The 27,806-nt window shown below is 47.9% G+C and overlaps 1 pseudogene; it reads left to right on the top strand.

The window, feature by feature from the left end:
* Positions 1-9,226: 9,226 nt before the first annotated feature.
* LOC100970561 (exosome complex component RRP43-like) lies at positions 9,227-10,378 on the top strand (annotated as a pseudogene).
* Positions 10,379-27,806: the final 17,428 nt, after the last annotated feature.

The following is a 27,806-nucleotide window of genomic DNA, read 5'->3' as shown; positions in this document are numbered from 1 at the left end:
CCCCTGGAAGCTGTTTGGCTTGGCGGGGGCCCATCTGGCAGGCTCAGCAGCCAAGGAGCCCTAGGGGGCAGTGGGAGGGAATGGTGAGGGGCAGGCAGCTCCGTAGTCCTCAGGCCCAGGCCCTGGGAGCTGGGCCAATGGCGGGCCTCCCTGCTGGCTGGCTCCAGCCCCTTCGCTCTTGGTTCTCCTCCTCCCTGGTCTCCCGTCCTCCCCATCCCGTAAAGGGGAATTCTGGAGACCCTCCACCACCCTGCACTAGCCAAGGAGAAGACGTGCAGAAGGGGAGCAGCAACTGGCAAAGCAAGAAACACACCCAGGGAAAGGGCAGTCAGTGGCTCCTGAGGATCCGCTCATGGGGGCTCTGGATACTCTTTGAGGGCACCCTAGGACAACCTGGACTTCTCCCAACCTCTGATATTCTGTCCTCTGCTCCTTCCATGTTCCTGAAATTTCCTGTCCCTGGTGTCCCCTCCAGGGCACTTGCCTTCTTCCAGGGCCCCTCTGAACCCCCAAGCTGTTGTCTACTTTTCTGGGTCAGGCCTCTCTTCAGTAAGCAGGACAGAAAATGATGCCCTCAGCCCCTAGCAGGTCCTACAACCTCTTTCTACTGATGGGAAAATGTAAAACACACGCACACACACACACACACACACACACACACAGGGAGGGGCACAGGATAATGAGCCTGGGCTTTAGGGTTCATTTGGCCTGGGTTCAAGTTGCAACCCTGCACTTGACACCTGTGTGATCCTGGACAGGTAACTTAGCCTCTCTGAGCCTTGATATAGTCTCATAAAAGTAAGACTACTCATAGCTAACTTCCAGGGTTGCAAGGATAAAATTGCATAGCCTCTGAAATAAGGTAGGTATTCTCTAAATGACAACAACTTCCTACATGCCAGGCACTGCATTAAGCACTTTGCATAGATTATCTCATTTAATACTAATAATAACTTTATGAAATAGAAACTATTTCATGGCTAAGGAAGCTGAGCAGTTTGCTTTGGGTCCCAGAACTTGCTGAGAGGTTGAGCTGAGATTTGATTCTAAGCACTGTGAATCCAAACCCTGCACTCAAAACTACCATGCTCTGTTGCCTATGCTACTGGCAGTGTAGACATGGTAGACGGTGTTAGTATTAATACCACAGAGAGCAGCTGGGCTGCAGGGGTTTTCCCGGGGCCCCTGCAGGTGCAGCTTGGAGGTCAACCTTACCCTGCACACAGATTTGCATGCAGCTTGAAAATCGGGATCTGCCTGGCTGCCTTAGTAATTCTGGAGTCCTGGACACGAGGGCCAACCCATCCCAGTCACAGGAGACCACTGAAACTGAAGCTCCCAAGGCTCTCGTGCCTTGGCACATCTGGAAGCTATTAGCCTCCTTTCTACCACCTACCCCCTCAACCCCACCCCCCAGCCAGCTGTTCACAGTGGCTAATTCTGGGAAGTGCCCCTCAGCCAGTGGCTGCCTGCAGGGGAGGGGGGAGGGGGGTTCCTCACCAAAACATCCATGGGGTGGAGGGGAGGTGGGCAGGCAGCAGAGGGTTAATCTGAGTAACTACAGCTGCTGGTCTCCTCCCCCAACCCACAGATAGATAGCCAGTGGGGTTACTGCTGGTTGAGTAATGAGGAGGGAAGAGAGAGGGAGGAGGCAGGGGTGAGTGTGGAGGGAGACCAAGGAGCAGAGACTGAGAAAATGTTTCTGCTGGCAAAGATCTTTAAAAGGTCATCTGATATTGTCCATCCCCCTGTTTCCTGGGGGTCACGGTGACCTCATGGTGTAGTGGAAAGAGGGCAGTCTTTGTAGTTGAGCAAAGCTGGGTCACAATCCTGACTCCGTCGCTGTCAGTCTGTACAACCTTGAGCAAGGTCCTTACCCTCTCCAGGCCTAAGCAGCCTCATTTGTGCAATGGGAGAACAGCACCCCTCTGGCAAGGCTGCCAAGAGAGTTCTGGGAGATACAGTCTGGTCCATGCCCAAAAACATTCGTTCCCTCATCTCGAAGAGCAGCAAGAAGCTTCGAGAGAGGTCTTCCCTTGGTTCCACTACCTGCCCCACTTTCTGGGATCTCACTGTCTAGATCCTGAATCCAGCACACCCATCTTACTGTGAGGCCTGTTGTCAAAGCCATGCCCTGCCTAGAGACTTGACTTGCCCTCCTCTCTGCCCAGCGCTGCCCTCCTCACTTTCTAAACTTGCTGAAGACCCCCACCACCGGCACTGACAGCTCCCACTGGCTCCAATTGTCCCAAACCTCCCTCCACCCCTTAGTACCTGTGTCATTCAGGAGGTTATCTGACATCTCTGAACTCAGTTATCCTGGGGGTTAAATGTCGCTGCTGCAAAAATGCCTCCTTATATACTACTGCGTGTAATCTTCATAGCAATTCTTGAAAATAAGATTTAACCACAATTTTGTATATCGAGAGGGAAGAACAGATGCTAACTTTTTTTTTGTTTTTCAGATTTGAGACAGGATGTCACTCTGTCACCAAGGCTGGAGTGCAGTGGTGCAATCTGCTCACTGCAACCTTCACCTCCTGGGCTCAAACAATCCTCCCATCTCAGCCTCCCAAGTAGCTGGGATTACAGGTGCATGCCACCACACCTGACTTTTTTTTTTTTTTTTTTGAGGTGAAGTTTCATTCTTGTTGCCTAGGCTGGAGTGCTGGGGTATAATCTTGGCTCACTGCAACCTCCGCCTCCCAGGTTCAAGTGATTCTCCTGCCTCAGCCTCCCGAATAGCTGGGATTGCAGGCACCCACCACCACGTCCAGCTAATTTTTGTATTTTTAGTAGAGATGGGGTTCCACCATGTTGGCCAGGCTGGTCTTGAACTCCTGACCTCAGGTGATCCACCCACCCCAACCTCCCAAAGTGCTGGGATTATAGGCGTGAGCCATGGCACCTGGCCGATGCTAACATTTATTAAAGACTTGCTGCACACCAAGCCACGGACTGGGCCTGAGAGAAAAGCTGAGGAAATCCTGGATTTTCCCTTTAGAAGACTTTAATACTTGAAGAATTTTAATAAATGAAGAACTGGTTAGTATCTCCTACTGGTGCTACTGCGCAAAGGGCCCGTGTCCCCAGGCAACCAGACAGCCTCCCCCTCATTATCCTGGCTGGGACACAGAGAACAGCTGCTGAGCCCTAACCCAAGGGGCTGTTCCGTCACCTGCAATTGGGTGGCCCCTACACCCCCTTTCACAAGTCATTCCCCTTCCTGTTGCCTGACAAGCTCTAGTCCCTCTGGAGCAATGAAATCACATCCCACATGCTCCTAGCCTCCATTCTTAGCTTTTCCTCGAATCCACACCCCCTTAACCCATTTGATGACTGATCTGCAGGAGCCAATCCAGGTTAGTTCTTTGCCGTTTTTTAACCACTGTTCACTGAGTGCTTCTTCTGTGCTAGGCACTGTCTACTATCTCTTTTGTTTGTTTGTTTGTTTTTGTTGGTTTTTTTTGTTTTTTTGAGACAGAGTCTTGCTCTGTCACCCAGGCTGGGGCGCAACGGTGCAATCTCGGCTCACTACAGCCTCCACCTCCCAGTTTCAAGTGATCCTCCTGCCTCAGCCCCCTGAGTAGCTGGGATTACAGGCGTGTGCCACAATGCCCAGCTAATTTTTGTATTTGTAGTAGAGACGGGATTTCGCCATGTTGGTCAGGCTGGTCTCAAACTTCTGACCTCAGGTGATCTGCCTGCCTCAGCCTCCCAAAGTGCTGGGACTACAGGCATGAGCCACCTGTCCAGCCTCTACTATCTCATTGAACACTATACACACACACAAACACACACACACACCCACACACACAGAGTAACCCCAAAATGAGTATTATTATGTCAGTCTTACAAATGAGGACACCAAGCCTCAGAAGCAGGCCCACCCCAAATCCTGCTCAGTCCTAGTCCACGGGAACAGCACCCACCTGCCTTGGGAAGGGCACAGCAGCAGCCCTGCTCAAGTGGTAAGTTCACCCAGATCAAAGGATTCCAGACTTGAATAGTCAGCCATCTAGGCATCAGCCCACCAGCCCATCTCAGACTCAACATGGCCAAAACCAAACCTCTGATCTTTTCCTTCAAACGTGCTTCATCCACAGCTTCCCTATCTCCACTAATAGCAACTCTATCCTTCCAACAGCTCAGGCCAGCAATCTTGGATCCACCTTTGACACCTCTCCCTCTCACCTTCAACCATCAAGAAATCTTGTTGGCTCGACCCTTGAAATATATTCAGGACCCACCACTCCCAGCCACCTCCACCGCTTGCACCAAGCTCCCAGCCCCTCTCTCCTGGACTACTTCAGTCTTCCTGCAGGTTTCCCTCCTGCCCTGGGACCCTACAGTCTACTCTCCACTTAGTAACCAGAGTTCTATTTGACTCTTTTTAAGCCAACCACATCCCTCCTCTGCCCAACCCACCCCAGTGACTCCCTTCCCACTCACAGGAAAAGCCAGGACCTCACAATGGCCTTCAGAACCACACCATCTGACCTCAGCCCCCTTCCTCTCCACCCCCTACTCTCTCCTCGGTCCCTCTGCTCCAGCCACACTGGCCTCAAACACTCAAGGCACGCTCCTGCCTCACGGCCTTTGCTCCAGCTGTTTTCTTTGCCTTGAACGCTCTTCCCCCAAATATCCTCATGGCTCACTCCCTCATATCCCTTTAGCTTTTGATCCTAAATCTCTCTACCCTTACCAAACTATTTATTTCTGTAACCACACTTCCCTTGACACTCTGTCTTCTCTCCTTATCTTAGTCAACTCATTTTCCAAAGCCTTTATCAGCCTCTAATATGCCCTATAATTTACTTATTTTTATGCGTTCCTCTTTATCTCCTCTCTCACCCACTAGAATGTCAAATCTATGTGGGCAGGCAAATCTGTGTTGTTCATTGTGGTATCCCAAATACCTGGAATTATGCTTGACACATAGTAGGTGTTAAATAAACATTTTTTGAAAGAATGAGGCAACTGAGCTGGTATGTATCCTGAGGATGCATTTGGGAAAGCACAAGTGAATTTGTTCTTTCACTAAACATTTTTGGAGGGCTCTCTTCTGTGTCAGGCCCTGTACTGAGCCCAGGAGAATGATTAGGAGTAGATGTGGTCCCTTCTCCCGAGACTCGTCAGCCAAAAGAGGACACAAGCACCACCTCCAGCAAGGGATGAGGGGCCAGCCAACTTAATGCAGTCATCATTGAGCACACAGCATATGGGAGGCCCCTTGCTGAGAGATCATTTTTGCCTTGCCCTTAAAATGGTTTCATATTTGAAAACGCCTTCACAGCCATATCTCCTGGGACCCTCACCATCACCTCGCAGACATTAGTCTCCCTGCCTTCCTCCTCCTTTCCTTCCACCGTCCCTTCCTCCCTCCCTCCATTTCTTCTCTCCTTTCTTCTTTTCTTTCAGAAAACTTACTGGACACCCGCTCCATTCACAGCCCAGCAAGGTGGAGGTTATAAGGTACCAATATGGCCGGGTGAGATGGCTCATGCCTGTGATCCCAGCACTTTGGGAGGCCAAGGCAGGCAGATCACCTGAGGTCAGGAGTTTGAGACCAGCCTGGCCAACATGGTGAAACCCTGTCTCTGCTAAATATACAAAAATTAGCCGGGCATGGTGGTGGGTACTTGTAATCCCAGCTACTTGGAAGGCTGGGGCAGGAGAGTCATTTAGAACCTGGGAGGCGGGGATTGCAGTGAGCCAAGATCACACCACTGCACTCCAGCCTGGGCAACAAAAGTGAAACTCCATCTCAAAAAAAAAAAAAAAAAGGTACCAATGTGGTTCCAGAGTCCAAGGGGATTAAAAACTGCAGCCTTGATTTCAATAACAAAACCAAGCTGTTAGATAAGGAACAGAGCGAGCTTTAGGCCCAGAGAGCAGGCAGGCTGAGTCAAAGATACAGGGAGCTCTTGTGGAGAAAGTACGGAGACCTGAGCCAGACCTTTTTTTTTTTTAAGGGAATTTTCAGATATTCCAAGGTAGAAAAGAGGAAGGAAAAGGGCGCCAGGTGGAAGGACCGGCTTGAACAAAGGCTTGGAGAGAATGAACCCAGCATGAAGGGCACCAATCTTGTTGGAACAGGAAGGTCATTTGAAGGGTGACGGGATGCAAGGAGCACCTGCAAGTGACAAGTGTGAAGGTCAACAGCTGGACCTCACAGCTGTACTGGCCACAGGGACAACAGGCAGTGTAGCAAGCACTGGCTCTGGACTCCCATAGACCTGGGTTCAAATCCTGGCCAAGTCTTTTGGGCCAGTCACTTTCTCTTGGCCTTGGATTTCTCACCTCTAAAAGAGTGAAAATAATCCCCAGCTCACAGAGTGTTTAGAGGATTAAATGAGATGATATATATGAAAAGCTCTTGCATCGTACCTCATAGACATTCTTTTCCTAATGTTTACTGATTCTGAGAAAATGAAGGCAGTGGGTGTGAACCACTCATTCAAGTGGTTTAGTCACGGAAGGAGGGAAACATATTGCACAATGTCCAGAAAGTGCAGACCAGGGTCAAGGGAGGCTCTTTCTAAGTTGAGGAGACCTGTGGGTGTTTGAAAGCTGAGCAGAATGGGTGCTGCCAAAAGATGGGCTGGTGAGGAAAACGCTCTAAAACGGATTGTGTGGCAGTTGCACAAGTCTGTGAATACACTGAAACCACTGAATTGTACACTTTCAGTGGGTGAGTTGGGAGATATGTGAATTGTATCTCAATAAAGCTGTTTAAAACTAAAAAAGACAGGCTGGATAAACTACAAGTTCCTTTGGGAGTCAGGAAGGAGAGGGGGAAGAGGGGAAGGAGGGGGAAGAGGGGAAGGAGGGGGAGGAGGGGGAGGAGGGAGACTTGGGTGAGGGCCAGACAGAGAATAGAGGATGATGTAGCTTTCATCCAAGACACAGAATGGTAGGCTGGTGGCCTCACTCATTGGTCCCACAAACTTGATGAGTGCCTACTGCGTGCCAGGCCCTGTGCCAAAAGGACTGAGATGACCTAGAATTGCCCACAGCCCCCAGGCCAGCCCAATATGAGCAGAGCCATGCAGAGCTATGGGCAGTAAAGAGTGTGGGAAGTGGCCACGCACAGTGGTAATCCCAGCACTTTGGGAGGCCGAGGTGGGCAGATCACCTGAGGTCAGGAGTTCAAGACCAGCTTGGCCAACATGAAAAAACCTCATCTCTACAAAAATACAAATATTAGCAGGGTATGGTAGTGCATGCCTACAGTCCCGGCTGCTCAGGAGGCTGAGGCAGGAGAATCACTTGAACCTGGGAGGCAGAAATTGCAGTAAGCCGAGATCACACCACTGCACTCCAGCCTCGGCCACAGAGCAAGACTCTGTGTCAAAAAATAAATAAATAAATAAATAAATAAATAAATAAAGCAGGCATGGTGGCTCACGCCTGTAATCCCAGCACTTTGGGAGGCCGAGGCGGGTGGATCTCCTGAGGTCAGGAGTTTGAGACCAGCCTGGCCAACATGATGAAACCCTGTCTCTACTAAAAATACAAAAATTAGCTGGGCATGATGGCGGGCACCTGTAATCCCAGCTACTCGGGAGGCTGAGGCAGGAGAACCACTTGAACCCGGGAGGCGGAGGTTGCAGTGAGCCAAGATCACGCCATTGCACTCCAGCCTGTGGGACAAGAGCAAGACTCTGTCTCAAAATAAATAAATAAATAAAGTCTGGTGAGCGCCCAGGCAGGAAGGGAGGAGCTGCCACCCTGCTCCATCCCTGGGTCTTTACCTGTGCAGTGGGTGTGGCCTCTGGGTCTGAGACAGACCCACGGGGTGATCAGACCTGCAGCAAGAGTAGTTGAAAGTGCCTCATCCTTGGATGAGGTCAGAAAGTCCTGAAGCCATCACTACCAAGTCTCTATCATTAGACCTCAGCAGGAGACGCTGAGAGCATTTATGGAGTCCTCATTGTGTACACAGTTCTACCCTGCATGTGGTTTCTTTGTGTTTCTTGAGTAAATGCTCTCCCTGCTGCCCCAAAAACACTGTGGGTGGGCCCTGCTTATCTGGTAAAGTGATGCTGCCGATGACAGGTGGGGAGAGAGGAACTAATGGGCCTGGAGACAGGGCAAGGAGCCAGTTCAGGCCACAGAAACACCACCAAGGGGACAAACCACAGTTGGAGAGAGTATTGAGAGAGTCAACATCAGGGGGCTGCAAGACACATCCCAGACCCACCTGTAATATCAGAGGGTCTGCCTGTCTGCAGGCACCAGGCTGCCCCACCACTCTTCTGGCGGAATCACAGCCATTCTCTTCATCCCCAGAGCCACACCCCTGCTGACTCCTGCCCCTGCCTCGCTGTGGCCCCTCCGAGCCCATCAGGCAAACTGAGGCAGTGAGTGTGTTGGAGGGAGGACCTAAAGGGTTTCTGGGTTCTAGCCCTGGCTCTGCCACCAATGAGCTGAGTGACATCCCCCTGGGCTCAGTCTCCTCAGCAGTGTAGAGAGGTGGAATGCGTGAAGGGTAAGAGCATAGGCCCCAGACAAGCTCCTGGGGTTTGTCCCAGCACTTTGCGTACTGGCTTTGTGAACCTGGCTGTATCTTCTTTGCATCTCGGTTTCTTCAAATAGTGTGAGGATTAAATGAGTTAATAGATAAAAAGCACTTGGAATGCTACAGAGCATGCAAGGCTCAATAAATTTTAACTCTGTATTATTATGACTCTAAGGAGGAGTACTCAGTGGTCTCTGAGGCCCCTTCCGGCTGTGGCATTCTATGACCTTGAATTCTGCCTGTACTATTATCTTTGTCTGAATTTCTAATTAGGCACCACATGTTGCCATTATTTGAGCAACCCGGGCATCTCCAATCTGGATGACTTCTTGACCTTGGGCCTCCTTGACTTACCCTTTCCTGTAACACCCAGTAGGAAGGCTGGTGCCCCCACCCACAGACTGTGGAAGGTGCCAAGCCCTTCTCAGCGCCTCTGAGGGCTAAACCTGGGGGTTCTCCCAAGCCTTTCCTCACGGAAGCCCTCTGCTTTATGGCAATCTGCCCCTAAGCCCACATCTATGCGTCAGACTTTCCTGAAGGTTCACTGTATGGTGGGAAACCGCAGCACAGAGCAGGAAGCAAGTTCAACACCAAGGTGAAACAACAGGAGTCCGGGTGAATAAACCCTGGTACGTCTACATAGTGGAACACCATGCAGCTGTAAAAAATCACAATAATGAGGGGACAGTTGGCACTGGGAAGATGGTAGCTGGGTTCAAAACCACGGAACCTCTGGTAATTACAGGAGATTTCTGAAAGAGATCTGCCTTGCTGATGAAAGAGAACTTGGTGAATTCAGAACCACAACTGTCAACACAGGTTCAATTAGTACTGCAGTCGGTTCTCCTTTAGTGAAGCTGGGCAATATTACAGTAATGTGTAAGGTTAAAGCAGAGTTTGCAGCACCGTCCACAGATGCTTCCATAAAGGATCTGTGGCTCCCACTGGGGCTCTGCCACCCTTGTGTTCCATTGAGATTTCAGTCTGGACCTCCTGGAGAAGGGACCCAAGCCACTAGCCAGATCACTGAAGATATCACTGCAAATTCACAGATAATTCAGAAAAGGAATTTACGCATTTCTCCAGGAAAGCGTGCTTGAGTTCTATGCTATGATCTCATTCGCCTCTCTCATTTGCCTATTATGGAAGCATTTTGGATGCCTGCACATTTGCTTTGTAAGCAGCTTTTTAAAATGTACAGTTGCCTGAAGTTGCTAGAAAGAGACTATTTTAGCAGAAGTTAAGAAGAGAAGTTATTTGAATACTAGAACTTACCCAGCTGCAACTTCCTTTGCCGTGTTTGATGACACTTTGCTCATAGCTGACCTGACTGGAGAGGAGGAACATCTGGCAACTGGAATCTTAATAACAGTAATGGAAGACGAAGCAGGCTCTGGTGTCCTCACCAAGCGGGTAAAAGTGGGCTGACTGGAGCTAGACTCCGGGACTAGATGAACCGAGCTGTTACAAGACACAAAGCTATTTAAAATGCAATGGATGAAGTAAATAGTATGAAACCCGAAGAAATGACCACCACATTTTCAAAGCAGATTTGTAAAAATTGTATTTGTTACACTGTGCACAAAACTTTTATACTATTAGCTGGGCGTGATAGTGCACGCCTGTAGTCCCAGCTACTCAGGAGACTGGGGCAGAAGGGTTGCCTGAGCCCAGGAGGCAGAGGTTGCAGTAAGCCAAGATCTGCACTCAGACACTGTCTCAAAAAAAAAAAAAAAAGAAAATTTTATACTCAATAAATATCAAACTACATTCTTCTGAAATATAGTTCTAGTATTTCTAGATGTTTCTAGTGTTTATGGTCACTTCACACATATATTATGTACAGTGAAACCATTTTTTTTTTTTTCCTTTTCTTTCTGAGGCAGGGTCTCGCTCTGTCACCCAGGCTGGAGAGCAATGGCTTAGGCAAACCAACCCTAGTATGTTAAACCATTTCCCTGTTATTATTTAAAAACCATAGGATTGTGCTTCTCTATAAAGTGTGTACATTTAGCAGTGTAAAATACTGACACATTAAAAAACAAAAACAGAGGCCGGGTGCAGTGGCTCATGCCTGTAATCCCAGCACTTTGGGATGCCGCGGCAGGCAGATCACCTGCGGTCAGGAGTTTGAGACCAATCTGGCCAACATGGCGAAACCTGGTCTCTACTAAAAGTACAAAAATTAGCCAGGCGTGGTGGTAGTGCGCCTGTAATCCCAGCTACTCAAGAGGCTGAGGCAGGAGAATTACTTGAACCCGGGAGGCGGAAAAGCTTGCAGTGAGCTGAGATCACGCCATTGTACTCCAGCCTGGATGACAGAGCGAGAATCCATCTCAAAAAAAGAAAAAGAAAACAAAACAAAACTAAACCAAAAAAAAACAGAAAAAATAACGAGGAAGCTCTTGCTGCTCATGGTATGCTCACTAAGTAAATACAGTGCTAAGCAAATGCTGAGTAAATACAAAGCTAGGTGCAGAATACTGTGAATGGCATATTTACCAAAGGGGGAGGGTGTGGGAGTGGGGGAAGTGAAAACATGTTGATATACATTTGCTGCGTATACCTAGAATATCTCTGGGAAACCACATAAGAATCTGGTGAGGGGAGAAGGGGAGGGAGACTTTTCATTATATATACTTTCACATTCTTAAAATTTTAAAAGGCCGGGTGCGGTGGCTCACGCCTGTAATCCCAGCACTTTGGGAGGCCGAGGTGGGCGGATCACGAGGTCAGGAGTTCGAGACCAGCCTGACCAACATAGTGAAACCCTGCCTCTACTAAAAACACAAAAATTAGCCGGGCGTGGTGGTGCGTGCCTGTAATCCCAGCTTCTCAGGAGGCTGAGGCAGGAGAATCGCTTGAACCCGGGAGGCAGAGGTTGGAGTGAGCCGAGATCATGCCACTGCACTCCAGCCTGGGCAACAGAGTGAGACTCCATCTCAAAAAAAAAAAAAAAATTAAAATATGAAAATATACCACTACAAACAAAAATGCTTTTTAAAAATCAAGATGAGGCTTAATTCTGCCTGGGTATTTATTTGATGGTAGTCCTCACCCACTGGCCCTCTTCCGAGGACCCCATCTCCACTCCTCTCTGGCCAGTTGTCTCAGAGATAGATGCCAGCTTCCTCATATCTTATGCAAAATTATCACTGTCTTGACTTCATCTTCACATAGTCAAGCCATGCCTTTTTCGCACAAAGGGCCCATTGCTGTGATTTCCCCACAAAAGAATCATTTCCCCAAGAGGAACCATGCCATGTCCCTAGAAAGCAGAAAGAGTGACAGTATCCTCTGTATTAAACAGCCCTGAAGTGTTTCTGCCAGGTCTGTTTCCATGCTTGCCTCTTCCGGCCTGGATTGTGGGTCTTGAGAGCAAAAACCTGTTTTATGCATCTCTGGGTCCCCGGCTTCATAGGTGATTCCAAATGCACCACATCCCTTCTTCAATGCCTGGCACAGCATGGTTCACACAGAGGACCCCTAGTAAATGTTTACCAGGTTGAGTCGCTTTGGTGAGGTGTGTGAACATGGAGAGATAAGACAGAGGGTGGAAGTTGGGCCAGACCTGGAGCAGAGCCAGAGGGTAATTAATAAAAACAGCTCACATTTATTGAGCATTTTACTACTTGCCAGGTGCTCCTCTCAATGCCTTTCTGCATTAGCTCATATAATCTTCACAACAACCCTACCAAGCAAGTTCTATTATTATCCCCATTGTACAGATGAGGAAACTGAGGCACAGAGCGACTAAGAAACAGTGTGTTGTTCAAATACTGTCATGTTCTATGGGTGCCGTGATGTATCTGTGGCTAGGAAGCAGTTTTCTAGAACGTGGCTTTAAATTAGACTCACTCGGGGATCTTCTAAAACTCCTGATGCTCAGGCCACAAACTACACCAATTAAATCAGCATCTCTGGAGGATGAAATTGTCAATGGTAGTTTTTAAAGCTCCCCTAAAGATTCCAAAGCGCAACTGAATTTGGGAACTAGGGATCTGGGCCAAATCCTTTAATCCTTTATAATTAACGCACATGGAGATGTCACGGCGCAGAGAGAAGTGATTGCATAGGGGCACACAGGAGGGCAGTGGCTGAACCTCTGCCCTCCAGTGCCCAAGGTAGGTCTTCTTCTGCACCCCCAGCCCCTTCCTCCATGTTGCTGTAGGCACTGAGCTGGCAGGCTGCTAGGCCCACATGGATCGTACAGGTCTTGGCTCAAGGCTGGCTTGGAGGAAGATCCCCAGGACAGGCTAACTGATCCCCCTCATCCCAACGTGCCCCCATTCAAGCAGCTCCACAGGCTGGATGCCTTAGGGCAGAGCCCAACCTGGAAATTCTCCAGGCTTGGACACCACCCTGGATTTAGCCAGAGCTCAGGGAGACTCAGGATGGGTGGGGCTTGGGGCAAAACACCACAGGAGTTGTGCCACAGTCACAGGCAAAAGAGCCGGGGCAGGCCCAGAGGCTAATTTCCCTGACCCCGCCCTGTGGGGCCTGTGTACTCCCCTCCTCCTCTCCCCACCCTCTGATGACGCACTGACCCCGGCCCTCCCCCTCAGTTCCCTCACTCCTGATTGGGAGGTGACGGAAATTCATTTCTGGTGGCCTGAGGGCTGTCAGCAACTTGTTTTCATTCTAGGGTCTGGCTGGTCCAGATAGGTCCATCCGGGCCCTATGTCACACAGGGGACACACACACACACACACACACACACACACACACTCACACACCCCAAACAGAACCTCTGGAGGAAAAGAAGGGAGGCACTCCAGGGGTTCTGAGTCACGGGATTCAGGGCATTCATAGCCAAATGCCACTCTTGGGAAAGCGGTGGAGCAGTTCACAAGGAAAGTCAAAGAGGCTGGACAGGGAACCAGTTCTCCTGTAGTCTTCCTCCGCTCTCCTCTAGCCCAGTGGTTCTCAACCCTGGCTGCACATAGAACCATTTAAGGAGCCTTTAAAAAACGTTGCTGCCTGGGCTCCAGCCCTGAGAGAGTTCAATTCAACTGTTCTGTTTAACTCCGGGGAGAGGCCAGGGCATCATCTTTTAATTCCCTGGTTGATGCTGATGAGCAGCCAGGAATGAGAGCTCTCGCTGATGGAATCATCCAGGCAGGATGGATTCACTCCCAATCTCACTGGGCAGATGGTCAGGGGAAGAGTCTGCCCTTTCTGTTGGAGAGGGGAGGGAGGTGTTGCAGGCAATATACCCCAAGACCTCATCTTCGTGTCCATCATCAACACAATTCAGTAAAAGGGTGGTTAAAGAACAGGAGCAGGTGCTCATTCTGGCTCTCCCCTTTCGTCACCTCGGACAAATTACTTGGCTTGTCAGAGCCTCAATTTCTTCATTCATAAAATGGAGAGAATAGTTGCCACCTAGGAAGTACTTGTGACAATTAAGTGATTAAGTCTACACAGTCCTGAGCACATAATAAGCAATCAATAAAAAATAGGCTTTAATAATAAAAAAAGAAAGCCGGTTTGTACACCTATGTTCATAGCAGCTTATTCACAACAGCTAAAAGGCAGAAGCAACCCAAGTGCACATAAGCAAAATGTGGTTCGTACATGCAATGGAATATAACCTTAAAAAGGAAGGGAATGGCCAGGTGCAGTGGCTCACACCTGTAATCCCAGCATTTTGGGAGGCCAAGGTGGGTGGATCACTTGAGCTCAGGAATTTGAGACCAGCCTGGGCAACATGGTGAAACCCCATCTCTACAAAAAAATACAAAAAGTAACCGGACATGGTGGCACATGTCTGTAGTCCCAGCTACTTGGGGGGCTGAGGCAGGAGGATCACTTGAAACCGGGAGGTGGAGGCTACAGTGAGCAAGATCATGTCACTGCACTCCATCCAGCCTGGGGGACAAAGTGAGACCCTGCCTCAGAACAAAAAAAAAAAGGAAGGGAATTCTGACACTTGCTGCAATATGGATGAACCTGAGGACATCATGCTAAGTGAAATAAACCAGTGACAAAAAGACAAATACTGAGGGATTCCCCTTATATGAGGCACCTAGAGTCATCAAATCCAGAGACAAAGTGAAAGGGTGGTGCCAGGGAAAGGGGAAGAAGAGGGAATGGCGAATTTGTGTAAATTAATGCAGAGTTTCAGTTTTATAAGATGAACAGAATTCTGGAGATAGAAGGTGGGGATGGTTGCCTAACAATATGAATTTTTTTTGTTTTGTTTTGTTTTGTTTGTTTTTTTGAGATGAAGTCTCACTGTGTCACCGAGGCTGAAGTGCAGTGTCGCAATCTCGGCTCGCTGCAACCTCTGCCTCCCGGTTCAAGCAATTCTCCTGCCTCAGCCTCCTGAGTAGCTGGGATTACAGGCACCCGCCACCACGCCCGGCTAATTTTTTTTTTTTTTTTAGATGGATTCTTGCTCTGTTGCCAGGCTGGAGTGCAGTGGCACGATCTTGGCTAACTGCAACCTCTGCCTCCTGGGTTCAAGCAATTCTCCCGCCTCAGCCTCCTGAGTAGCTGGGATTACAGGCACGTGCCACCACACCCAGCTAATTTTTGTATTTTTAGTAGAGACGCAGTTTCACCGTGTTGGCCAGAATGGTCTCGATCTCTTGACCTTGCGATCCTCCCGCCTCGGCCTCTCTAAGTGCTGGAATTAAAGGCATGAGCTACTGCACCCAGCCAATTTTTTGTATTTTTAGTGGAGACAGGATTTCACCATGTTGGTCAGGCTGGTCTGGAACTCCTGACCTCAGGTGATCCACCCACCTTGGCCTCCCAAAGTGCTGGGATTACAGGTGTGAGCCACGGCGCCCAGCCATATGAATGTATTTAATACTACTAGAGCTATACATTTAAAAATGGTTAAGATGGGCTGGGCGCGGTGGCTCATGCCTGTAATCCTAGCACTTTGGAAGGCCGAGGCAGGCAGATCACATGTCGGGAGTGCAAGGCCAGCCTGACCACCATAGAGAAACCCCATCTCTACTAAAAATACAAAAAATTAGCCAGGCGTGGTGGTGCATGCCTGTAATCCCAGCTACTTGGGAGGCTGAGTTAGGAGAATCGCTTGAACCCGGGAGACGGAGGTTGTAGTGAGCCAAGATTGTGCCATTGCACTCCAGCCTAGGCAACAAGAGTGAAACTCCATCTCAAAAAAAAAAAATTAAGGTGGTAAAATTTATGCATATTTTACCACAATTTTTAAGTTGGAGAAACAAATTAAGTAAATAAAAGACAAAATTAGCAATCCAGTTGCCCTGAGAGACTCTGTACTCCTAGAAAAGAGTGGACATATGGCCCTGGCTTCAGGCCTCCCCTTCTGAGATAGACACCAGGGGACAGATGCTCAATGAATGAACTCAGGATTTATGCTGATAATAAACAGGAAATAATAGATCGGTTTAAATATTTACATGGTGTGCAGGCTTCAGGGCAAGGATATTACCAGGGAGGGGAGCGGGGGGTCAGACAGAAGACACAAAGAGAATGTAAATGTTAGTGGAACATGGGGCTGAAGCCACCCAGACGTGTCTTTCAAGCGCACTCAGGAAGAGAGGGACAACTGCAGGAGGGGAAAACCCCTGCCCAGGCTCAGGGAGTCTGCCAGAAGCCTGGGCCACCCCGTTCCTTCCTTCCAGGGGAGATCCTTGTTTACCTTGCGAGGCTGGAAGATAATGTAATCAAATTATGACTCATTATTCTAAATGACTGTCTCCAGTGGAGAAGGCAGGCAGCGAGGCCGGGAAGGGGATACAAGTTGTTTTCCAGGACTTTGTTTGCTCATTCTCCAGCTCCCTCTGTCCCCAAGCCCTTTCCTCTCTTTCGGCCTCCCCCTGTCCTGGCCTCTCCCTCCCTCTTTCCCCACTCTGCTCTTTCCCCGCCATCTGCTCCTTGGGCATACCCAGGGTTGAGGGAGCAGAGCAGGTTCTTCTCAGTCTCGGCAGGTGACAATGAATAGGACAACAGGAATATCCTGCCCCCCAAGAAATCCCTTCCTCCCAACCAGAGAGCAAATGCAGTATCTCTATCTGGGATTGAAGTCAGGTCATTTGATTGAATAGGACTCTGTCTCTGACTTGCTGGGTCACTTTGGGCAAGTCACTTGTCCTCTCTGGAGCTAGTGCGAGTAGGGGGGTTCATTCCAGAAAGAGGAACCCCCTCTGCCTGCCCTTTCCTGCCTCCCAGAACTGGTGTAAGAATGAGAGGCCATCCCACCCATCAGAGACCCTCAGATCTCAGAGACTCAGGGGCCTGAGGCAGATGAAATACACAGGTTTTCAGCAACATTCCATCACCTCAGACACACCCCTGGTATCTAAGGTGATGGAATGGCCCTGAGCCCTGGACCCCGACAGAGATCTGGGGACCAACCTAGCCTGGAAGCAGTGTGCTGGATACCTACCTAATGGTCCATGTTCCCCCATCCCCCTCCCTGCCTTCATTCAAACGTGCATGCAGTTTCTGAGAGGAAGGCAGCAGGGCACAAGTCCCTTTAAAAGGTCAGATGGGAAAAAAAAAAAGGGCAAAGAAACATTCTCTCTCTCCCTCCGTTCTGGCCAGCTGCCTCCCAATGACCCAGTAGGAGTAAGCAGAGAGGCCGGCTCCACTTCCTCCCCTGGGTTCTCACGTTCCATGACCTGGCAGCTCCTAGTGACAAATGCATCAGAAAAATCTTCTCTGGATAGCTGCTCATAGAGCTAAAAAAAAAAAAGTCTTCTCTGGGGTCAAAAGGAAACTGTAAGCAAATGGAAAAACATGGCATTTTTCCAAATATCGAGTTATGACAGCTCTCTCACACACACACAAACACACACACGCGCACACACAAGCTGTCTGTGGAGCACATACCACATGGCATGAGTACCCATGCCCCAGGCAAAATCTAGTTTATATTATTTTAATATGAATACCCTCAACTTTAATAAATTCACCCTGAAACCATCAGATCCAAAGTTCACTCAGAGGTTTCTTCAAGTCATGAACAGTATTAATGAAGGAGTGTTGTGACTGCCCCTGTCCTGCCTGCCCTGCAGCCTTCTCATGCCCTGCACCCCCTGCCACCCCCACCTAAGCACGGTCTTCCTGGAGGGCTGCAGACAAGAAAAGAAAAAAGAAAAGAAAAGAAACATTAAACCGTAGCAGTAGAGCAGATTGGAGGTGGGAAGCTTGAAGGCAATAGGAAAACCAAGGTACTATAGAAGGTGGTGGGAATTGAAACAGCAAGGAAGAGGGGGAAATTATAAGGTAACTTTGAAATTTATGAAATGTGGGAAAACTTTGAAAATTGAGGGGAGGGCAGTTGATGGTGACTCTGTGAGTGACCAGGAGACCAACATCAGGGATGGCATTTATTAGGAAGGTGATGATGGCTGGCCGGGCACAGTGGCTTATGCCTGTAATCCCAGCACTTTGGGAGGCCAAGGTGGGTGGATCACAAGGTCAGGAGTTCGAGACCAGCTTGGCCAATATGGTGAAACCCCACCTCTACTAAAAATACAAAAAAATTAGCGAGGCGTGGTGGCGCATGCCTGTGGTCCCAGCTGCTCGGAAGGCTGAGGCAGAAGAATCACTTGAACCTGGGAGGCGGGGGTTGCAGTGATCTGAGATCCCACCGCTGCACTCCAGCCTGGGCGACAGAGCGAGACTCCATCTCAAAAAAAAAAAAAAGAAGGTTGTGATGCGCTTACCTAGACACTGTGCATTTAAGATCCTTCAGAAGAACCAGACAGAAACTTCTGTAGGCAGTTGGATACTAAAGGCTAGAGCTCAAAAGAATATTGCTGTGGCTTTGGGGCTTATTGGCTTTGAGGGGATTGCTGAGGATAAAAGCGGGTGAGACTGAAGAACAGCAGAGCAGGGAGGAGGCTACACACTGAACTCGTGCCACTCTAGGGACCAATGATGGGCCTGTTTATGGAAGCAGAATTCTAGAACCAAATGGGACTCTTTACAGATGGAGAAACTGAAGCCCAGAGAACATGAGTATCTGATTGCATATTTCCAGTTGGTTAGGGGACAGCCTGATTTCCCATCTGCAGTGCCTTCCTCCTGCTTCTGTATCATTTTTTACTTTTTTTTTGAGACAAGATTTCACTCTGTCACCCAGGCTGGGGTGCAGTGGCATGATCTCGGCTCACTGCAACCTCCACCTCCCAGGTTCAAGCAATTCTCCCACCTCAGCCTCCCAAGCAGCTGGGACTACAGGTGTGCACCACCACACCTGGCTAATTTTTGTATTTTTAGTAGAGATGGGGTTTCGCCATGTTGGCCAGGCTGGTCTAGAACTCCTGGCCTCAAGTGATCCACCTACCTCAGCCTCCCAAACTGCTGGGATTACAGGTGTGAGCCACTGCACCCAGCCCTGTATCTTTTTTTAAATTTTAATTTAAATTTTTTTAAAGACAGGGTCTCACCCCGGCTAGAGTACAGTGGCACATTCATAGCTCGCTGTAGGCTTGAACTGCTAGCCTCAAGCGATCCTCTCACCTTGGCCTGCCAAAGTCCTGGGATTACAGGCATGAGCCACCTCACCCGGGCTTGACTTTATCTATTTCTTCATAGGGGAAGAAACAGATGACACACAGGGATGTACACAGGAGACAGTGTCTCCCTAGGGCGCCATTTTGTGCGTGTTAGCAAAAATAGCCAATAGTTCCAAAGTGTCCTAAGAAGCTAAAACCTTTTCCTTACACACAAAAAACTGCATGTGGACACCAGGAGAAAGGAATTGGGTGCATCTCTTCACATAACAAGGACATCGCGGCCTTTTCAGAAAGGGCATCTGGCATTCTGTAAAAATGTCTGGCCAGGGTTTGCTTACACTGGGAGAGACCTGAGCTGAGCAGGCCTCACTGGCCCCAATCACAGCCTGAACCTCTCACTTGGATTGGATCCTGGCTCGTGCCTGGGAGTGCACCCAAATGCCACTGCAGGCCTCCTCCCCTGTGTCAGGCAGTTTTGGTTGGGGCCTTCTTCCTCTGGCCTCAGTTTCCCAGAAGGCTTTGGGATCTGAAGCTCCCTAACTCTACCTCTCGCCAATTCCACTTCTTTTTTGTGTTTTCCCTCATTATCCATATTAGGGCTCTGCATAGCCTAATGCTCCAGCATAGAAATGAATCAGGTTTGCTTTATAATTAATCGGTTATACAGTACATTTAAGTTTTATATACTTTTCCTGGATGTGTGTCTTATTTCACAATGAAAAAGTTAAAATTTTAAATTAAAACAAGAGAGAGAGAGAGCAAGTAAATTCCAGGGCAACCATCGAGTTTACAAAATGTTTCTTTGTCAGACAAGAACTTTCACCCCTGGAGTGTTGACTAGTGCACGTCATCGTTTGTTTATAAAAGGCACATAGTAGCTCCTCAATTGATACTCACTGGCAAAATAAATGATGAACAAATGTGTGGATAGAATGAATAACTTGGGCAGAGTAAAAGTCCTCGTGAAAAGACAAACAGCACTGAAAAAGCAATGGAAAATGTTGAATTAGCAGAGACTCTAGACACACCCCTATTGTTTCCAGGCCTATTGCGTCAAGCAGGACACACCTGTAGAGCAGCCACCACCAGGCAAGGGGTTCTTTGTCCAAGGACTCCCCACCCCACCCCCGCTCATACCTGTTTGGGAGGCAGGAGCTCTAACAGGAGGGAACTGCCCTTTTTAAAGGTCATAGGAAACAGAGGTGTGTCACCAGGCCAGCCCAAAGCGGCCAGGCCCAGGCCGTTCCCATTGCAGTTCTCTCCCCAGCTTAAGGTGCTGTCCCTTCCTTCATCCGGACAGAGCCCTTGAGGCGGAGGAAGGCAGTGGCTGCAGATGAAACCAGACCCTTCTTGGGAGACTCAAGCCTCAGTTCCTGGCCTAGGCAGGGCAGGCCACATGTTGTTATGGTTGAGTCGACCAGCTGGGAATCAGCAGGGGGTTTGTAATGAAACTGCATTAATTAGGAAAAAGCAAACATGACTGTCACTCCAGTCTGCCAGCCCCTTCCTCTGATTTCCCTTGCAATTCCCCCAGCCCCACGTGGTCTCCATCAGATCATCTCTCCCTTCACCTTCCAGCCCCTTTCCGTTGCCTCTGCTCCTTCATGGCTCACATCTGCGCTGCTCTTGGCCCTGACCCCTCTTCCTGGGTGAGGTGGGAGGAAGGCTGGAAGAGCACATCCATCCACAGCTGGGACCAGAACCTCCCCAGCCCTGAAGCCTCAGATGGGCTGAACTAACTCTTTCCTGGGCTCTGGCCTGAGCCTCACTTTCCTGTTAGCCAGCAGCACATCACTCGACCAGATCATCCCTGCTGCGAATTTAAGTTTTCCTTGGCAAAATGAACATTTCTGGGTTCATCTCCTGTGGGTTTCCCTGAACATCTTCATTGAGAAGGTTTACTTGGGATGTAAGTTTATCTCCAGAATTAAGACAGAGTCCAGGACAAGGTGTGGAGGAAGAAGGGCGGTCTCCTTGGGAAATGGGGTAGAACCAAGGGGGCTGGGCTCCTCCAAAGAGGAGGTGATAGAAGAAATAAAGAGAGGTTCAGAAATAAAGAGAGGTTCCTCAGACTCCCTTCTCTCATATATGTGTATACAGTGTCATTGCTTCTCTTCGATTTCCAGGATTGCCACTGCAGCTGGAAATAGTTCTCATGCATGAGAATGACTCTGTCAACAACCCTAGAGACTTAGGCTCAGAAAAAGACCCTTACTTTGGGTGGCAGCTAACCATCTGCAGCTCCCAGACAAGGGCCCTGACCCCCTTTTATTCCACAGCACTGTTGTACTTACAAAAAGAATCCACAGCATACTCAACTAGGGAGAAGGGAATAAAAGACTCACTGATTGAATAGAACATACTGTTTTTGGAGTAGGAAGCTAGATATTAGAAAAAATTTTGGGCCAGGCGCAGTGGCTCACGCCTGTAATCCTAGCACTTTGGGAGGCCGAGGCGGGTGGATCACCTGAGGTCAGGAGTTCAAGAGCAGCCTGGCCAACATGGTGAAACCCTGTCTCTACTAAAAATACAAAAAATTAGGCAAGCTTGGTGGCGGGCACCTGTAATCCCAGCTACTCGGGAGGCTGAGGCTGAGGCAGGAGAATTGCTTGAACCTGAGAAGCAGAGGTTGCAGTAAGCCGAGATCGCACCACTGCACTCCAGCCTGGGCGACAGAGTGAGACTCTTGTCTCAAAAAAAAAAAAAAAAAAGAAAGAAAGGAAATATTTTGAATTGAAAGCAAGCTAAAAGCGGCCAGGCACAGTGGCTCATGCCTGTAATCCCAGCATTTTGGGAGGCCAAGGCGGGCAGATCACCTGAGGTCAGGAGTTCGAGACCAGCCTGGCCAACATGGCGAAACCCCGTCTCTACTACAAATACAAGAATTAGCCGGGCGTGGTGGCAGGCATTTGTAATCCCAGCTACTTGGGAGGCTGAGGCAGGAGAATCGCTTGAACCCAGGAGGCAGAGGTTGCAGTGAGCCGAGATTGCACCATTGCACTCCAGCCTGGGGGACAAGAGTAAGACTTCCTCTCAAAAAAAAAAAAGCTAAAGCTTAGCAATTGGAGATTGGAGATTGCACTTCCAGACAGTGAAATAGTACATAGCCATTAAATAAAGTGCCAAAGTCTGCCTGTAGTCCCAGCTACTCAGGAGGCTGAGACAGGAGGATTGTTTGAGCCCAGGGGGTTGAAGCTGCAGTGAGCCATGTTCAAGCCACTGCACTCTAGCCTGGGTGACAGAGCAAAACTCCATCTCTGAAAAAATAAACAAATGAAGATATATATATATATATGTGTGTATATATATGTGTGTATATATATATGTATATATATGTGTGTGTGTGTGTGTGTGTGTATGGTGCCGAATGACAGAAAAAGAGACCACTGGAACTGAATAGAGATTCCAGAAAACAGACCAGATGAAATGCAGTGGGGAAAGTGTGAAATTTTTAATTAGTCAGGCATGGTGGCGGGCACCTGTAATCCCAGCTGCTCGGGAGGCTGAGGCAGGAGAATCATTTGAACCCAGGAGGTGGAGGTTGCAGTGAGCGGAAATCGCACCACTGCACTCCAACCTGGGCAACAACAGCAAAACTTCGTCTCAAAAAAAAAAAAAAAGGAAAAGTGTGAAAATTTTAAATGGTGCTAGGTCAGTTAGATATTGAAACTATAAGGGAAAAATTAATCTTAATCCCAGTTTCAGACCATAACAAAACAATTCCAGATGACTCAAAGATCTAAATGTGAAAAGTAAACAATAAAGTTTTTAGAAAAAAAGACAGAAGAACATCTTCAATGACCTTGAAGAGGACAAAAATTATTATTTATTTTTTACTTTTTTTAGAGACACCTTCTTACTCCATCACCCAGGCTGAAGTGCAGTGGCGTCATCATAGTTCACCATAACCTCAAACACCTGGGCTCAAGTGACCCTCCCCACCTTAGCCTTCCAAGTAACCTGGACTGCATGCACGTACCCAGCTAATTTTTTTTTTTTTTAATAAGGTCTCACTCCCATTGCCCAGGCTGCTGGAGTGCAGTGGCACAATCATGGCTCACTGCAGCCTTGACTTCCCGGGCTCAGGTGATTCTCCCACCTCAGCCTCTTGAGTAGCTGAGACTACAGGCATGCACCAACGTGCCTGGCTAATTTTTTTGTGTATTTTCAGTAGAGATGGGGTTTCACCTGTTGCCCAGGCTGGTCTCAAACTTCTGGGCTCAAGCAATCGTCCTGCCTCAACTTCTCAAAGTGTTGAGATTACAGGCATGAGCCACCACGCCCAGCCAGAAAAAGAATTGAAAAGGAAACAAGAAGCATCAACCATAAAAGAAAAAAACTGATATGCACTATATTAAAATTTTTTAAATACTCCTCATAAAAAAAAAAAACTACAGGAGAATGAAAAGGCAACCCACAGAGAGGGAGATGACATTTGAAGTACATATATTCAAGAAAGGATAAGTATCCAGCATATATAAAGAACTACAAATCAATAAGAAAAAGACAGGCCAGGAGCTGTAGCTCATGCCTGTAATCCCAGCACTTTGGGAGGCTGATGCAGGAGGATCGCTTGAGGGGAGGAGTTCGAGACCAGTCTGGGCAACATAGTGAGACCCTGTCTCCACAAAAAAAATTAAAAACAAGCTGGGTATCAGGCTGGGTGTGGTGGCTCATGCCTATAATCCTAGCACTTTGGGAAGCCGAGGTAGACAGATCACCAGAGGTCAAGAGTTCGAGACCAGCCAGGCCAATATGGTGAAACCCCCGTCCCTACTAAAAATATAAAAATTAGCTGGGCGTGGTGGTGGGAGCCTGTAATCCCAGCTACTCAGGAGGCTGAGGCAGGAGAATTGCTTGAACCCAAGAAGCGGAGGTTGCGGTGAGCCGAGATCATGCCACTCCACTCCAGCCTGGGTGACAGAGCTAGACTCCATCTCAAAAAAAAAAAAAAAATTAGTTGGGTATCATAGTGTATGCCTATAGTCCCAGCTCCTCAGGAGGCTGAGGTTGGAGGATCACTTGAGCCTGAGAGGTCAAGCCTGCAGAAAGACACGAATGTGCCACTGCACTACAGCCTGGGTGACAGGGAAGTCCTGTCTTTAAATAAATAAATAAATAAATAAATAGAAAAAAGAAAAGCAAAACACAGGCAACCCAATATAACATCAGCCAAAATATTAAACACACATTTTACAAAAGAGATGTCTAAATGGCCTATATTGCTATATAAACTGCATGCTTGAAATTTATTGGCCAGGTGTGGTGGCTCACGCCTGTAATCTCAACACTTTGGAAGGCCAAGGCAGGTGAATAATTGGAGGTCAGGAGATCCATACCAGCCTGTCCAACATGGTGAGACTCTGTCTGTACTAAAAATACAAAAATTAGCTGGGCACGGTGGGGTGCACCTGTAATCCCAGCTACTCGGGAGGCTGAGGCAGAAGAATCACTTGAACCCGGGGGGCGGAGGTTGCAGTGAGCCAAGATCGCACCATTGCACTCCACCCTGTGGGACAGAGTGAGACTCTGTCTCAAAAATAAATAAATAAATAAATATAAATAAATGGTCTATAAACATATGAAAAGTTACTCATCTTCATTAAGCACCAGAGAAATGTAAGATAAATACACAGTGAGATCCTACTACACGCCAACCAGAATGGCAAGATTAAAAATACCAAAAAAAAAATCAAATATTGACAAGGTGTGGAGCAATTAGAACTGTCACACACAGTCGATACCAGAGTAAACTGGTACAATCATTATGGAAAATTGTTTGACAGTATCTAGCCTGGCCTTTGGGCCAGACATGGTGACTCGTGCCTGTAATCTCAGCAGTTTGGGAGGCTGAGACAGGCAGATTGCTTGAGCCCAGGAGTTCAAGACCAGCCTGGGCAACGTGGGAAAACCCCACCTCTGCAAAAAATACAGAAAATTAGCCAGGCATAGTGTCATGTACCTGTAGTCCCAGCTACTCAGGAGGCTGAGGTGGGAGAATCACCCGTGCCCAAGAAGTCCAGTCTACCGTGAGCCATGATCACGCCACTGCACTCCAGCCTGGGTGACAGAGCAAGACTCTGTCTCAAAAAAAAAATTAAATTTAATTTAAAAAGCGTTTTGTAAAAACTGTCAAGGCAATATCTTCTACTAAAGCTGAGCATAGGCATACCCTGCAACCTAACAGTTCTACCGCGAGATAGGCCCCAAAGAAGTTTGTTCTTGTGTTCACCGAGAGTCACATAGAAGAACGTTACAGCACTCTTTGTAGTAGTCCCAAGTGGAAACTATCTAAATTCTATCAACAGAAAAAAAAGTGATTTTTTAAAATATAGTATATTCACAGTGGAATATTATATAAAGGTCAAATGCAGGGAAAAGTAATGTATTGTGCTAAAAGTCAGGATAATGATTATCCTTGCGGGGTAGTGTCTGGAAGGGGACACAATGGGGTGTTCTACAGTGCATCAAGTTCTGCTTGAACATGCCACTCCACTCCAGTATGGGTAGTGTGTCCCTTTGCGAAAATTCATCAAGCAGTACACTGATGATTTGTGTGTTTTGTTGTTTTTTGTTTGTTTGTTTGTTTGGGTTTTTTTTTTTTTTTGAGACAGTCTCACTCTGTTGCCCAGGCTGGAGTGCAATGGCGTGATCTCGGCTCACCGCAACCTCCACCTGCAGGGTTCAGGTGATTCTCCTGCCTCAGCCTCCTGAGGAACTGAGATTACAGGAGCCCACCACGCCCAGCTAATTTTTGTATTTTTAGTAGAGATGAGGTTTCACCATGTTGGCCAGGCTGGTCTCGAACTCCTGACCTTAAGTGATCCACCTGCCTCGGCCTCCCAAAGTGCTGGGATTACAGGCGTGAGCCATTGTACCCAGCCTGTGTATTTTTCTTACATAGGTGATACTTTAATTAAAAGATGTGTTGTTGTTTTTTAAAGCTAGTCTCCTGATCCAAACCTGGTCTCACAGAATTGTAGGGACTAATCATAAATGGATTCAGAAAAATAAGATATTATAAGGCAAAGAATATCCACAGTATTATTTCATCTTGCTAAATGTAAACAATGCTTATCTCTGGATTTTAGATGACATTTATTTTCTTTTTACTTTATTTATTGTTTCATTTTTCTACAATGATCACGTTACCTGTCATAGTTGTTTTTTAAAATAAAATTTGTTTATGATAAGTTAAGATAAGATAATGAGAAGAGGGTTGGCACTCGAATGCTTTAGCTCACTGTGTCCAAAGCAAGCCCTGGGTGGGGCTCTGTTGCTGCCCTTGTCCCTACTGGATTCCTGGAAGTTGGAAATGGGTGAAGAAACAGGGGATGTAGTACAAACACAAAAGGTCATCTATACATCTATAAGCTCAAGGTCATCTATGCAGAACAAACTTGGAAGCTATAGGGAGAGTCAAAGCTTTCTTGATCCTGGCTGGGACACCTAGACCTACACCTCACTAAGACCCTCTGCTTCACTCCTAATCCATGTGTCAGTCTCTACCACCTTGATTGACTTTTCTTTTAAGTTTCCCCTTCACCGGGTTTACCTTTGCTAAATGAGATGTTTTAATGTACCCCAATGCTGCATTTCTCCTGTTCTCCCTGTCTATGGTGATGCCACTCACATTTTCCATACAGCAGCTGCTCTGCATCCTCCTATTAGGGTGACGGTCCCAACTGGATGATGGGCTCCTCTCCCACTCATCAGAAAACATGCTATGTCATTTAATAAGCCTGATTTTCCCATCTTGAATCAGAGAAGGATAGGAAGAACTGAGTTGTGAATGATTTTCCGTTCCTATGGAGCTCCAGAGGAACATCCTATACGTCTCACAAATCTGAAAGAGGAAAAACTGGGCAGTTGTATTTTCTCTTTGGTACCATAAGCTTCCTTACAACACAAGTGAGTCCAACTTGTGAAAAGAGTCATCTCCATAACTGCTCCATTAACTAGCTTATGTTTATTGAGCCCTTTTGTTTTGTTTTGTTTTGTTTTTGAGACGGAGTTTCACTCTTGTCGCCCAGGCTGGAGTGCAATGGTGTGATCTTGGCTCACTGCAACCTCCGCCTCCTGGGTTCAAGCGATTCTCCTGCCTCAGCCTCCCAAGTGTCTGGGATTACAGGTGCCCGCCACCACACCCCCCTAATTTTTGTATTTTTAGTAGACAGGGTTTCACCATGTTGGTCAGGCTGGTCTTGAACTCCTGACCTCAGGTAATCCACCCGCCTCAGCCTCCCAAAGTGCTGGGATTACAGGCATGAGCCACCACACCCGGCCGATCACTTATGTTTTATCACATCTAATCTTCAGGGTCTAGTCCTCCCCTAGGCCCTATAAAATAGATTCTACTCATTCATTCAACAAGTATATATTGCACTCTTATTATGTGTCAGGAACTATTCTAAGTGCTGGAGATGTGCGAGTCAACAGAAAACAATGTTCCTGACTTCATGGAGCTTACAGTCTGGTGAGATGACACATACAAAACAAACATAAAACTGAAATTGTCCCAAGCACTAAGATGGAGAGGCATCTGGTGCTAAGAATGGGCAGTCAAGCAAAACTGTGGAAATAAGGTTTGAGGTGAGCTCTAAGAAATAAGCAGAAGCTAACTAGACAGCTAAAGAGCAGACAAAGGAAATAGCTTGTATCAAGGCCCTGGGGCTAGAGAGAGGTCTAAGTATATGCAAATCAAAGACCAGTGTGGCAGTGGTCAGGGAAGAAGGTGGTATCAATTCTATCCCAGGTCTGCCTGATATCCGATACTCCAGAGCCAGAGTTCCTAACCATTTCAGCCTCTCCCGTAG

This window comes from Pan paniscus, chromosome 5 (genome assembly GCF_029289425.2).
Source record: "Pan paniscus chromosome 5, NHGRI_mPanPan1-v2.0_pri, whole genome shotgun sequence".
In the NCBI taxonomy this organism is placed as follows: domain Eukaryota; kingdom Metazoa; phylum Chordata; class Mammalia; order Primates; family Hominidae; genus Pan; species Pan paniscus.
The sequence above is the reverse complement of the archived record's forward strand: the minus strand, read 5'-3'. Positions and strand labels throughout refer to the sequence as shown.